Genomic DNA, 12666 nt, shown 5'->3' on the forward strand with positions numbered 1-12666 from the left:
TGACGACCACAGTCAATGAGTAGAGACCTACAACTAGGTACTGGCAAAACTTTCAAATGACATAGATGAATTAAAGTCCTACAAGCAACGAGGCAGAAAAAAATTGGTAAAAATAAGGAATAAAAAGAAGGTTAACTTTTCTAAAAAAAAAAAAAGGTTAACTTGTTTGCAATTTTAATTCATGAGGCTAATGTAATAAAGTTGATTAAATTTTGTGAAGAAAGAACTCTGTAACTCCAAAATTGTATAGCCAATCAACAGAAAGCCTTTTTTTTTTTTTTTTTTTTTTTTTTAGGCAGGAGGACTCTCAACCACTGCACCACCAGGGAAGCCCCAGAAAGCCATTTTTAAAAGCACTTCACAAGGACCTACTATACAGCACAGGGAATCATACTCAGTATTTTGTGATATTCTATAAGGGAAAAGAATCTGAAAAAGAATAGATATATACACATGTATAACTGAATTACTTTGCTATACACCTGACACTAACACAACGTTGTAAATCAACTGTACTTGAATTAAAAGATAAATTTTTAAAAAGCTAAAAATAAAAATTTAAAAAGCACTTCAAATTCAACATAGGCAAGTGGAATTCATCACATCCTCTCAAAATCCTGCCCTTCTTCATGGCTCACTCTTTCAGAGAATGGCATCACCATGTACTTATTTTCCTAGACCAAAGATCAGAAAAGATTTTTTGTCTCCTTCTCCTTCCTCATGTCCCACATTCCAGTGTAAGTTGCAGCACTTCTACATTCTAATAAACTCAGTCCTTTTTCTTTATCCCCGATTCCTCTTTCCTAGTTCAGGTCACCATCAGCTGCCACCTGGATACTAACACAGCCTGCTAGACTATCTCCCTGATTCTACTCTTGCTTTCCTTCTATCCATCTATCAGTGTAACCAGGCTCTTTCCTTGCCAAAACATGTCAATGGCTCCCTAACACCCTTTAAGGAGTGTCTAAACACTCTTTCTTGGTTTATCTGGCCCCTGCCTTCCTCTCTAGCTACTTCTCTTGCCCTTTCCTTCTCACATGCTGAACTCTGGCCAAACTATCTTTGAGTCTCCAAACACACCAGCCTCTCTTACATCTTTGCAAGTGATTTCTGGTTAGTTCCTATTCAACTTCTAGCCTCTGCTTAGATATTCCTTCTTTGAGCCTATAAGTCTGGTTAAATGGCACCCCATACAACTTCCTAGGATTCTGTGTGTCTATCACAGCACAGCATCTTTATTGCAGGTTACTTACTGGCCTATCTTTCCCACCAGAAAGTAAGTGCTGTATAGCTCCATATGGTCACTTCCATATGGTGACCTCAACAAATATTTTTGATGAATGAATGAATATAAGTTCAACTGCTCATAAGATATTCCTCTCATATACTTTTTGGAAAAAAAATTATTTGAAGATATACTCTAGCCAAATGACAAATTAATAAAAATTAACATGGGAAGAATGGGAAATTATAGTTGAAAAGGATAAGAAGACCTCCCCTTATTCAGCTTGCACCCCAACTTCAGGAATCTGGTTGAATTATATATTTTCAGATGGATCCTGCAGTCTCAGGATAAACTTTGACCTTGTGTCATTTCCATTAACTAGTCATCTTATTCCTTTCGTCCTGTCCCAGTGTAATGTTTCTTGAGCCATAATCTCCAGCAACTAATCAGATGGAATCTCTTGACTTTGATGACTATTTAAAACAATAACTTCTGTTGTTCTTCCTGAACTTGCTAACAGTGGTGAAGTGTTTTCTCCATTTCTCTTCTGGAACACTGTGCCAGAAGAAACACTTAACAGAAAGTCTTTTGCCCCCTTTATAAAAGCAGAATTACATAGAACAACACAGTGGACATTTTTACTGTTGACCAATCTGAATAATGGTATTTTGGATCTATAAAACTTATTTTAAATGATTCTGAAGAGTCTTTTAAATTGGGAAAATGTAATAAGCTACCCAGGGGTGGGTATCCCCTCCTGCCATATCTCTCTTCAGAGCGTCAGGACCTGCTAATACTCCTGGGTTAACTGGAGTTGAGAATACATGTAGTATGATCTTGACAATATGCTCTTCTTTTTTCTTTTTTTTTTTGAATTTTATTTTGTTTATTTATTTTTTATACAGCAGGTTCTTGTTAGTTATCTATTTTATACATATTAGTGTATACATGTCAATCCCAATCTCCCAATTCATCACACACACCCCACCCCCGCTTCCCCCCTTGGTGCCATACGTTTATTCTCTACATCTGTGTCTCTATTTCTGCCTTGCAAACAGGTTCATCTGTACCATTTTTCTAGATTCCACATACATGCATTAATATACGTTATTTGTTTTTCTCTTTCTGACTTACTTCACTCTATATGACGGTCTCTAGTTCCATCCATGTCTCTACAAATGACCCAATTTAGTTCCTTTTTATGGCTGAGTAATATTCCATGTATACATGTACCACATCGTCTAGGAAGGCGGACTCTCAACCACTGCGCCACCAGGGAAGCCCTCATTGTACTTTTGATTTGCATTTCTCTAATAATTAGTGATGTTGAGCAACTTTTCATGTGCCTCTTGGCTACCTGTATGTCTTCTTTGGAGAAAAGTATATTTAGGTCTTCTGTGCATTTTTTTTTTTTTAACAGATGTTCCAAGATTTTATTTTGGAAAAGAAGGCTTTTTTATTATCACTGACAATAAATACAGTAATTATGATTTTTCTTGAGTGTTTTATTCTGAATTCCTTTCCACCAATGCTGTGCATACATAGTTGTGTATATCACCTTTTTTTTTAAAACTGATTTTTTTAAAAAAACTATTTATTTTATTTATTTACTTTTGGCTGTGTTGGGTCTTCATTGCTGCGTGTTGGCTTTCTCTAGTTGCGGCTAGCGGGGGCTACTCTTCATTGTGGTGTGCAGACTTCTCATTGTGGTGGCTTCCCTTGTTGCGGAGCATGGGCTCTAGGCACATGGGCTTCGGTAGTTGTGGCACCCGGGTTCAGGAGTTGTGGCTCGTGGGCTCTAGAGTGCAAGCTCAGTAGATGTGGCGCACGGGCTTAGTTGCTCCGCCAGATGTGGGATCTTCCTGGATTCTGTGCATTTTTTGATTGGGTTGCTTGTTTGTTTAATATTGAGCTGCATGAGCTGTTTATATTTTTGGAGATTAATCCTTTGTCCATTGATTCGTTTGCAAATATTTTCTCCCATTCTATGGGTTGTCTTTTCATCTTGTTTATAGTTTCCTTTGCTGTGCAAAAGCTTTTAAGTTTCATTAGGTCCCACTTGTTTCATTTGGTTGTTATTTCCATTACTCTAGGAGGTGGGTCAAAAAAGATCTTGCAGTGATGTACATCAAAGAGTGTTCTTCCTATGTTTTCCTCTAAGAGTTTTATAGTGTCCAGACTTACACTTAGGTCTTTAATTCATTGTGAGTTTATTTTTGTGTATGGTGTTAGGGAGTGTTCGAATTTCATTCTTTTACATGTAGCTGTCCAGTTTTCCCAGCACCACTTGTTGAAGAGACTGTCTTTTCTCCATTGTATACCCTTGCCTCCTTTGTTACAGATTAGTTGACCATGGGTGCGTGGGTTTATCTCTGGGCTTTCTATCCTGTTCCATTGATTTATATTTCTGTTTTCAGCCAGTACCATATTGTCTTGATTCCTGTAGCTTTGTAGTATAGTCTGAAGTCACGGAGTATGATTCCTCCAGCTCCATATTTTTCCCTCAAGACTGATTTGGCTATTCAGGGTCTTTGGTGTCTCCGTACAAAATTTAAGGTTTTTTTGCTCTAGTTCTGTAAAAATGCCTTTGGTAATTTGACAGGGATTGCACTGAATCTGTAGGTTGCTTTGTGTAGCATAGTCATTTTCACATTATTGATTCTTCCAATACAAGAACATGGTATATCTCTCCAACTGTTTGTGTCAGCTTTGATTTCTTTCATCAGTGTCTTATAGTTTTCTGCATACAGGTCTTTTACCTCCTTAAGTAGGTTTATTCCTAGGTATTTTATTCTTTTTGTTGCAGTGGTGAATGGGATTGTTTCCTTAATTTCTCTTTCTGATCTTCTGTTGTTAGTGTATAGGAACGCAAGAGATTTCTGTGCATTAATTTTGTACCCTGCAACTTTACCAAATTCATTGATTAGCTCTAGTAGTTTTCTGGTGAAAACTATGCTGAATAATAGTGGCAAGAGTGGACATCCTTGTCTTGTTCCTCATCTTAGAGGAAATACTTTCAGTTTTTCACCATTGAGAATGATGTTTGCAGTGCGTTCGTCGTATATGGCCTTTATTATGTTGCGGTAGGTTCCCTCTATGCCCACTTTCTGGAGATTTTTTATAATAAATGCGTGTTGAATTTTGTCCAAAGCTTTTTCTGCATCTATTGAGATGATCATGTGGTTTTTATTCTCCAATTTGTTAATATGGTATATCACATTGATTGATTTGCATATATTAAAGAATCCTTACATCCCTGGGATAAATCCCACTTGATCATGGTGATCCTTTTAATGTGTTGCTGGAATCTGTTTGCTAGTATTTTGTTGAGGATTTTTGCATCTATATTCATCAGTGATATTGGTCTGTAATTTTCTTTTTTTGTAGTGTCTTTGTCTGGTTTTGGTATCAGGGTGATGATGGCCTTGCAGAATGAGTTCGGGAGTGTTCCTTTCTCTGCAACTTTTTTGGAAGAGTTTGAGAAGGATGGGTGTTAGCTCTTCTCTAAATGTTTGATGGAATTCACCTGTGAAGCCACCTGTTCCTGGATTTTTGTTTGTTGGAAGATTTTTAATCATGACAATATACTCTTGACCATAAAAAATATATAGGAGAAAGACTATAAAGAAATATATCAAAATGTATGGAGTGATTATTTCTATATATTGGGAGTCTGGGAGATCTGAATTTTCTTTTTTCCTATATTTTTGAATGAACTTTTTTTGTAATCATTAAAAGTGGATGTTATTTTTACAAAAATCAGAACATTTTACGTATTTTGATTTCATATTCGGCTTTTACATATTCAGCTTCACAGTAGAATTCTGTCAAACATTTTTTTTTTTTTTTTTGCGGTACGCAGGCCTCTCACTGTTTTGGCCTCTCCCGTTGTGGAGCACAGGCTCCGGACGCGCAGGCTCAGTGGCCATGGCTCACGGGCCTAGCCGCTCCGCAGCATGTGGGATCTTCCCGGACCAGGGCATGAACCCGTGTCCCCTGCATCGGTGGGCGGACTCTCAACCACTGCGCCACCAGGGAAGCCCTGTCAAACATTTAGAGAAGAGCTAACACCCATCCTTCTCAAACTCTTCCAAAAATTTGCAGAGGAAGGAACACTCCTGAGCTCATTCTATGAGGCCACCATCACCCTGATACCAAAACCAATCAGAACATATGTCCATAGTATTAACTAAGTGAAAAAGAAATGTATGAGGAAAAAAATGGCTGGAAGGAAGAATATCAGAATTTAACAGTTTCTGTTTGATTTCATTTCTGCTTTCTGGTTTTTATGTTTCCCAATTTTTGGATAATTATCATAGCATATACTAGCATGATTAGCATATAGCATAGCATAATTTTTAATGTAAGAAACACTTTATTTTCTTAAGTAAAAGGTAAATGATCAATGCAAGGCAATAAATGCCACACACACACAAAGTTCCAATAGTAAGCAAGATTATTAGAGGGAGAGTTCACTGTGGGCCGTGTGTTAAGAATGGCCTCATGGGAAAAAAAAAAAAACAAAGAATGGCCTAATGGGAGACAGAGCTTTTTTTTTTTTTTTGCTGTACACGGGCCTCTCACTGTTGTGGCCTCTCCCGTTGCGGAGCACAGGCTCCGGATGCGCAGGCTCAGCAGCCATGGCTCACGGGCCCAGCCGCTCCGTGGCATGTGGGATCTTCCCGGAACGGGGCACGAACCTGTGTCCCCTAGCATCGGCAGGCGGACTCTCAACCACTGCGCCACCAGGGAAGCCCCCGGAGAGAGAGCTTTTGCTGAGCCTTAAAGCATGGACAGGTGTGACTGGGCAAAGAGGAAGTGGGAAGACACTTCAGGCCAGGAAAGTGGCCTGCTCACAGAGTGGAGGTGGGACATTCTTACAGGGACAGAGAGCTCAGACAGGGCTGTGGTGGGTGATGAGCACAAAGTTGAGCTCCACTCAACTGGGGAGGGCTGAGGGTGTCCAGTGAAGTACCTTGAATTTATTTTGCAAGTGAAAATTGGAAGTTTATACCATACATGCCCAAAGCAGCCCAGGAGATGATTTGCAATTACATTCAGATAGTTGTTTCTACCAGCCATTGGCGCACTTCCAAAGTCAACAAGACTTTCATTGGTGCCATCCCATCACACTTTGTGACCTGTATTCCACCTCCTGCCGCTTTCTGTTTAATATCTTCCCCTCCACTCAAAGCTCTTGATTTCGTGGCTCCACACAGGTTTTTCCCTCCTGTAGTAAGTTCCCTACTCTACAAAACCATCCCACATTCTTCCTCTCATCCTCCCCCAATCAAGAAAATGGTTCTTCCCTTAATGTTCTTGATGGCAGATAGGAAATTATCTAGCTATAATAATTCATAACAAAGGAAAATTACTCATAAATTTACTTTCATGGGGTATTCACATTTTAAAAGAGGGGCTTGGTGACCCATTGGACTTAGAACGATGGAGGGAGGGAGGTTAATTTTTTGAGCGACTTGCCTCATCCTCAAACTAACAAAGCGGCCAATACAACTTCCCAGAGCCAACAACTTTGAAAACCTGTCAATCCTTTTAAATCCTTGTAAGCTGAAGACTGAGAGCTGTAGGAAACAGGATCCAAGTGATCCTCTGAGTTCTGGCCAATGCCAGGGAGCGCTGGAGCTGACAGCTGGTGATATTCTTCTCTAATTACATGCTGATCAATGCAGGTGAGTAGTGGTTTGACAAAGAAATGCAATCTTGGGATCCCAGGCAGAGCCAGGACTTCCTTTGACCCCTGGAGTTGGGTCATGTACTTTCCTGTTTATCCTACTGCCCACCTATTCAGGGTACATTCCTCTTGAGCTCATGCCCAAGGCCAGGAAGGAGGAGGAAGAGGGGAAGATATGCCTGGGACAGAACTCTGAGCTGGAGAGGGCGAGGTGGGGTGATATGTGGAACAGATGCAAGGGACGGTTATTATTAGTGCCCATGGTAAACAGGAGAGCTGCTCACACGGGGATGAAATCAGCTGGTTTTGTACTGGGGCAAGTTCCAAAGATACCTCTGCTCTCTTCCCAACCTGATCTGACTCTCTGAAACTTGGAAACTGCATCCCCTGCTTCTAGTTTCTCCACCCTCAGTGGACTTGCTGCAGCTAGATGCATAATAACAATAATGGCAACAACTGTTGTAAGCAGCCATCCAGGAACCGTTCTAAGACTTGACGTAGGTAAGCTCAATCTTCCTTACGACCACTCTCCGACGGAGGCGTTGTGGTTGTCACTGTTTTACAGATGGTGAGCTTGAAGGCCAAAGAGTTTACGTCATTGCCCAAGGGCCCCCAGCTGGTGAGTGGCAGGGCTGGGACTTGAACTATCCCTAACCATTCTGCTGCACTGCTTCATTTACCTGTCAGGAGAACCTATCCAATCATTTTGGTCTCTGGCTTCTTCTGGTAATGGTTCTCGCTGTCTCACTGTGACCCACATTACCAGCCCCTCTGCCACCTGCCTGGGTGTCCCCTTGGTCAGGACTTCTCACGCTAGTCCATGGGTCAAACTTTGATGTGCAAACTCTATGTAACACGTGATCCTGGATAACAGATACCAGCTCCGTTTCCCTCTCTGACAGTGGCGAACACTTACAGGGCTGCCTCCAAGACAGGATCCCTCCTGGATCTACTGAAACACCTATGGAAATGCTCTCATTTGCAAAAACGCTACAATCCCAGTTGCTGCCCTGTGCCTTCTTCTTCCACTGCTTATTTCCCCTTTCTCTGCCTCTCCCCCGCCCCTTCCCCTCCCCTTTCCATATCTCCTTTCTCTGACCTGTAACAGCTTCATTGAATAACCTTCACTACAGTTCTTGTTATTGGGCTTCTCACTAAACAAATGCAGCTAGTGTCTCTTGCTACCCAGAGATTCTGTAATTATAATAATAATGTCTACACACAATTTTGAACCAGTCTGAAGGCTGCTCACTCCTGTGGGTTGTGTGTACAACACAAAAGAGGAGAAACATGTGGGAAAGGAATCAGGAAATAAGCTTGGAAGAACATTCTGTACTCTATATTTTATTTACAAGGGGCCTTGATTATTTATTATGAGCATTTTTATTCTTCCCTGTAATCACAAGAGAAAAGAAAGCGTATTGTTGAAGTTGAGGGATATTAACGGAAAGCTGGGAGGCCTCTGGGGTTTTGCAAATAGCACAAACAGGATAACCAGGAGCTGAGGACTGCACCAAACACTTCCACTGCCTCCAAGGGGGCTGCCCACGCCCGATGGCCAATAAGCCACCTCATGGGTGTTTCCTTCATCACCATCCAACACGGTGACTCCTCTTTGTGTTTTTTATTTCATGGAGCCTTTTGATAATGGGAATCTGATGAATGGGAGGCCTCTGTGTACATAATCACACAAGCAAACATCACCTTCTTAAAATTTCAGGAGTTCACAGACCTCCCACAGACATGAGAAGGGGACCCTGGATTAAAAATTACCCATCTGTACTTCCCTGGTGGTGCAGTGGTTAAGAATCCACCTGCCAACGCAGGGGACATGGGTTTGATCCCTGGTCTGGGAAGATCCCACATATGGCGGCGCAACTAAGCCCATGCACCACAACTACTGAGCCCATATGCCGAACTACTGAAGCCCACTCACCTAGAGCCCGTGCTCCACAAGAAGAGAAGCCATGGCAGTAAGAAGCCCACGCACCGCAATGAAGAGTAGCCCCCGCTCGCAGCAACTAGAGAAAGCCCACGCACAGCAACAAAGACTCAACACAGCCAAAAATAAATTAATTAATTAAATTTAAAAAATTACCCATCTTTTATGGACTATAAGTTTGTGTCACCCCTAAATTCATATGTTGATGCTTTAATCCTCAGTGCAATGGTATTTGGAGGTGGGGCCTTTGTGAGGTACTTAGGTTCAGATGAGGTCATGGGGGTGGAGCCCCCATGATGGAATTGGGGCCCTTATAAGGGGATAAAGGGACCAGAGCTCTCTCTCTTTCCCCCATGTAAGGATACAACAGGAAGTCAGCTGTCTGCAACAACAGAACCCAACCATGTTGGCACCCTGATCATGGGATTTCAGCCTCCAGACTGGGAAAAGTAAATTGTTCTTTAAGCCATCCAGTCTATGGCTATGTGTTATAGCAGCCTGAGATGATTAAGACACTATCTAAAAGCATGTTAAGAAAGATTAGTGCTCAAGAAATTGTACAGAAATGAAAGGTAGAATTGTTTAGTGCAAAGGAGATTTGATGTAGGGTTAGGTATGGATTCACATGCCAGGTCTGCCATCACTAGGACTATGACTCTGGGCACCTTACTTAACCTCTCTGAAGGATTTATCACTCTGCCTTGGAATGCTGCAGGGGTTTCTATAAGGGGTGATTCTTTTTCAGAACAAGAGAGGTCTATGTGTCTGGGTCCAAGTAAGAGAGATTTTACCCTTGCCTGCTCCCAAGGCCTCTGGCCAGTTGATGAGAGGGGCTGTCTGCCTTACTGAACAGGGCCTAGGGTGTCCCAGAAAAATGCGTTAGACTGTCCTCTAGAGCATCAAGAAGCTGAAGGAACCCAAGGAGCCAGAGAGGTTTGCTTATTTAAGTCCTTGGTGAAAGCGCAACCTAAGGGCAATTGTATTTCTACGTTGAAGGGTTTTTTGGGTTTTTTTAAAAATCAAATGGAAAGGTCAAGGCTTTAAACGGCATAATGATTGGTTGTTTATCTCCATTCTCCTCTGCTTCTGGTACTTCCGTGAACATGTTCTGACCTCAAACTGTGGGTGGGAAGGCAGGAAGGATGCTGTCTGTGCATTAGTGTGAGCCTTGAAGCTTGCCCGAGTACTTCTGAAACTGCCAAGATGAAATAAACGGCCCATAGCCTCCCTCTGCATCTCGACTTGAAAGTGACACTGTAAATTTTGAATGAAAAGATTTCAGAATGTTGTGAATCATTTGATAGGTATCACTAGAAAGAGAGGTTGTGGCAATTAAATGAGAAAAATTTATTTGAGGCGAAATCATAGACTTAAATATGAAAGCAAAATCAATCAAGCTTCCAAAAGAAACGAGAGACTATCTTCACGACCTTGGGGTGAGCAAAGATTTCTTAAGCAGAGCATTAAGAGGACTAATCACAAAAGAAAAAAAATTGATAAAAACAATTCTCTTCGGTATTACAAAATTTCTGTCCATCAAAAGATACCATAAAGAGAGTTACAAGGCAACTTATGAAACGAGAGAAGATATTTGCAGTACGTGTATCTGTCTAAGAACTCCATGGTGAAAAAAGACCCTTACAAGTTAAGTTTTAAAAGACAAAACCAAAATTTTAAGTGATCAAGGGACTTGAGCAGGCACTTCATAGGGAAAGAAGCCCAAACGGCCCATGTGTGCATAAACAGGTACGCAACATCATTAGTCATCAGGGAAATGGTCATTAAAAATCACAGTGGTGGACAACTACTCCCCCGCCAGAACGGCTAAAATAAAAGACTGACTGTACCAAGTGTGGGAGAGGATATGGAACAACTAACTGAACCCCCCCATATCCTACTGGTGGGAATGTAAATTGGTTCAAACGTATTCACAGGTGACCCCTATGAAGATGACAGTCCTGAGACGGAAGAAGACACCTAGTGGTAGAAATAAAAATAAAGTGAGCCATGGTTGGGGTGGTGAGTATCAAGTCTTTCTTACCCTTGAGTCCACTTGAGGAAGCCCTTTGCTACTGATTGGTGCCCTGGGGGAAGCCAGGTGGCCTTTACACAGTCCTCCTCTCCTTGTTCATGTTTCCTTCTTCCCTTTGGGTTTTGATCTCTAGGTCTGGGACCATTGATCTGGTTCCACCATCACCACCACCAACACCATTCCCAGTTCCAACAATTTATTTTTACTACTTCCAGGGGATAAACAAAGAAATAGACAGCAGGCTAATAGATTTACTCCCTATTGCTGCAAAATACATGCCTAAGCAACCCTTTCTCATGCTGGTACAGTTTTATTTGTCGTAAGATTCCCAGGCTTAGTACAGACTGAAATATAGTCCTTCATGGCAATTATTCTTTAGTAAGCATGAATGCCTGCGATTATCATCTTATTTAGTAAATTATCCTTGATCTTTCTTCACACCCACTACTTGGTTATTCTGTGTGCTTCTGGTGCCTGATTCCTACTACCTTTCCTTACACCCAACACTCCTGCTGTGGCCCTTACAACTGAACAATGCTCACAGTTCTATGAATTTCTCATTCAGCCAATAGCATCATTTGCCAAGAAAATTTTGGGAATATTGGAACACAGCCTCCCTTCACAGTCTGTGAACATTTCTGTGCTTGAAGTTAGAGATATAGTTTTAGACAGTAAATGTTTAACTCCAGCCTAATCTCAATTTTCCTTAGATTTAGTGCACAGTGCACCCAAGTTCTTGTGGGTTATTTTCCTGGATGGTGCCTGATATTTGGGCCACTAAATGCTCCCATGTGTTTAATTCAAGTGGTCAAAGGAAGGACAGATTTGCATGCAAGACCATTTCTAGGAAATTTATCCCTGAGGCACTCACTAATTTTTTTCAGTGTCATAAACCCTGCTGACCTCCAACAATAGTTGGAACTTGCAGTACAAAATGGAAGTTTCTTTTGTTTTGTTTCTAGCCAGAATTATGTGAGTGGGCTCTCCCTCTGTGGCAGACACGACTTACTGCCTACTTAATATTCATTTCCCACTACAACCATCCTACTCCTTCTCTGAATGCAGAACCCTGATTTTGCTCCAGGAAATATTGAGCAATGGATCTACACCAGGGATGGCATGCTCATCCCCTACCCTGGCCTATGATTGGTCTAGAGGTGGCCACGTGACCCAGTTCTGCCAATGAGATGTAAGCAGACGCCTGCTAGGTGGAGCTTCTGGAGAAGTGGCTGCCTTCCTGATAAAAAGGTACAGGCTTGCTTGTTGTGGCTCTTTGCCCCTTTGCTTTTACTTTCTTCTTTCCTCCTTTTTCCTACCTATAACACAAACATGATAGTTGAACAGCAGTAGGCACCTGTGATCAAAAGGAAACGGCCAAGAAAAATGCAGATTTCAGCCTTAATGTTGTTGAGCTGTTGAGTCAACATCAGGCAACTCCCACCTCCAACTTATTATTATCTGAAAAAAACAAACCTCCAACAGTTGAAGCCTCTCTAGTTGGTCTTCTGTTACTTGCAGCCAAAGGCACTCCTAGCAGATGCACTTTTTTTTATCACGGTGAGGTCAAGCAGAAGTAATACGTATTGAGCAGTTCTACACACTAGGGGTTGGGCTGTTTTAGATGTGCTAGCTCATTAGCCCCTCATATAACCCCATGAAGTAGCTCTTAGCCTCTCTGTCTACAGATGAGGACACTGACTTCAAAGGAATTGAGGAAAAGGCAGATCTAAGATGAAACACAGTTCTGTCTGACTCCAGTGTCCAAGCGCTTGTCA

This window comes from Neophocaena asiaeorientalis, unplaced genomic scaffold, assembly GCF_003031525.2.
Source record: "Neophocaena asiaeorientalis asiaeorientalis breed wild unplaced genomic scaffold, Neophocaena_asiaeorientalis_V1.1 scaffold36, whole genome shotgun sequence".
In the NCBI taxonomy this organism is placed as follows: domain Eukaryota; kingdom Metazoa; phylum Chordata; class Mammalia; order Artiodactyla; family Phocoenidae; genus Neophocaena; species Neophocaena asiaeorientalis.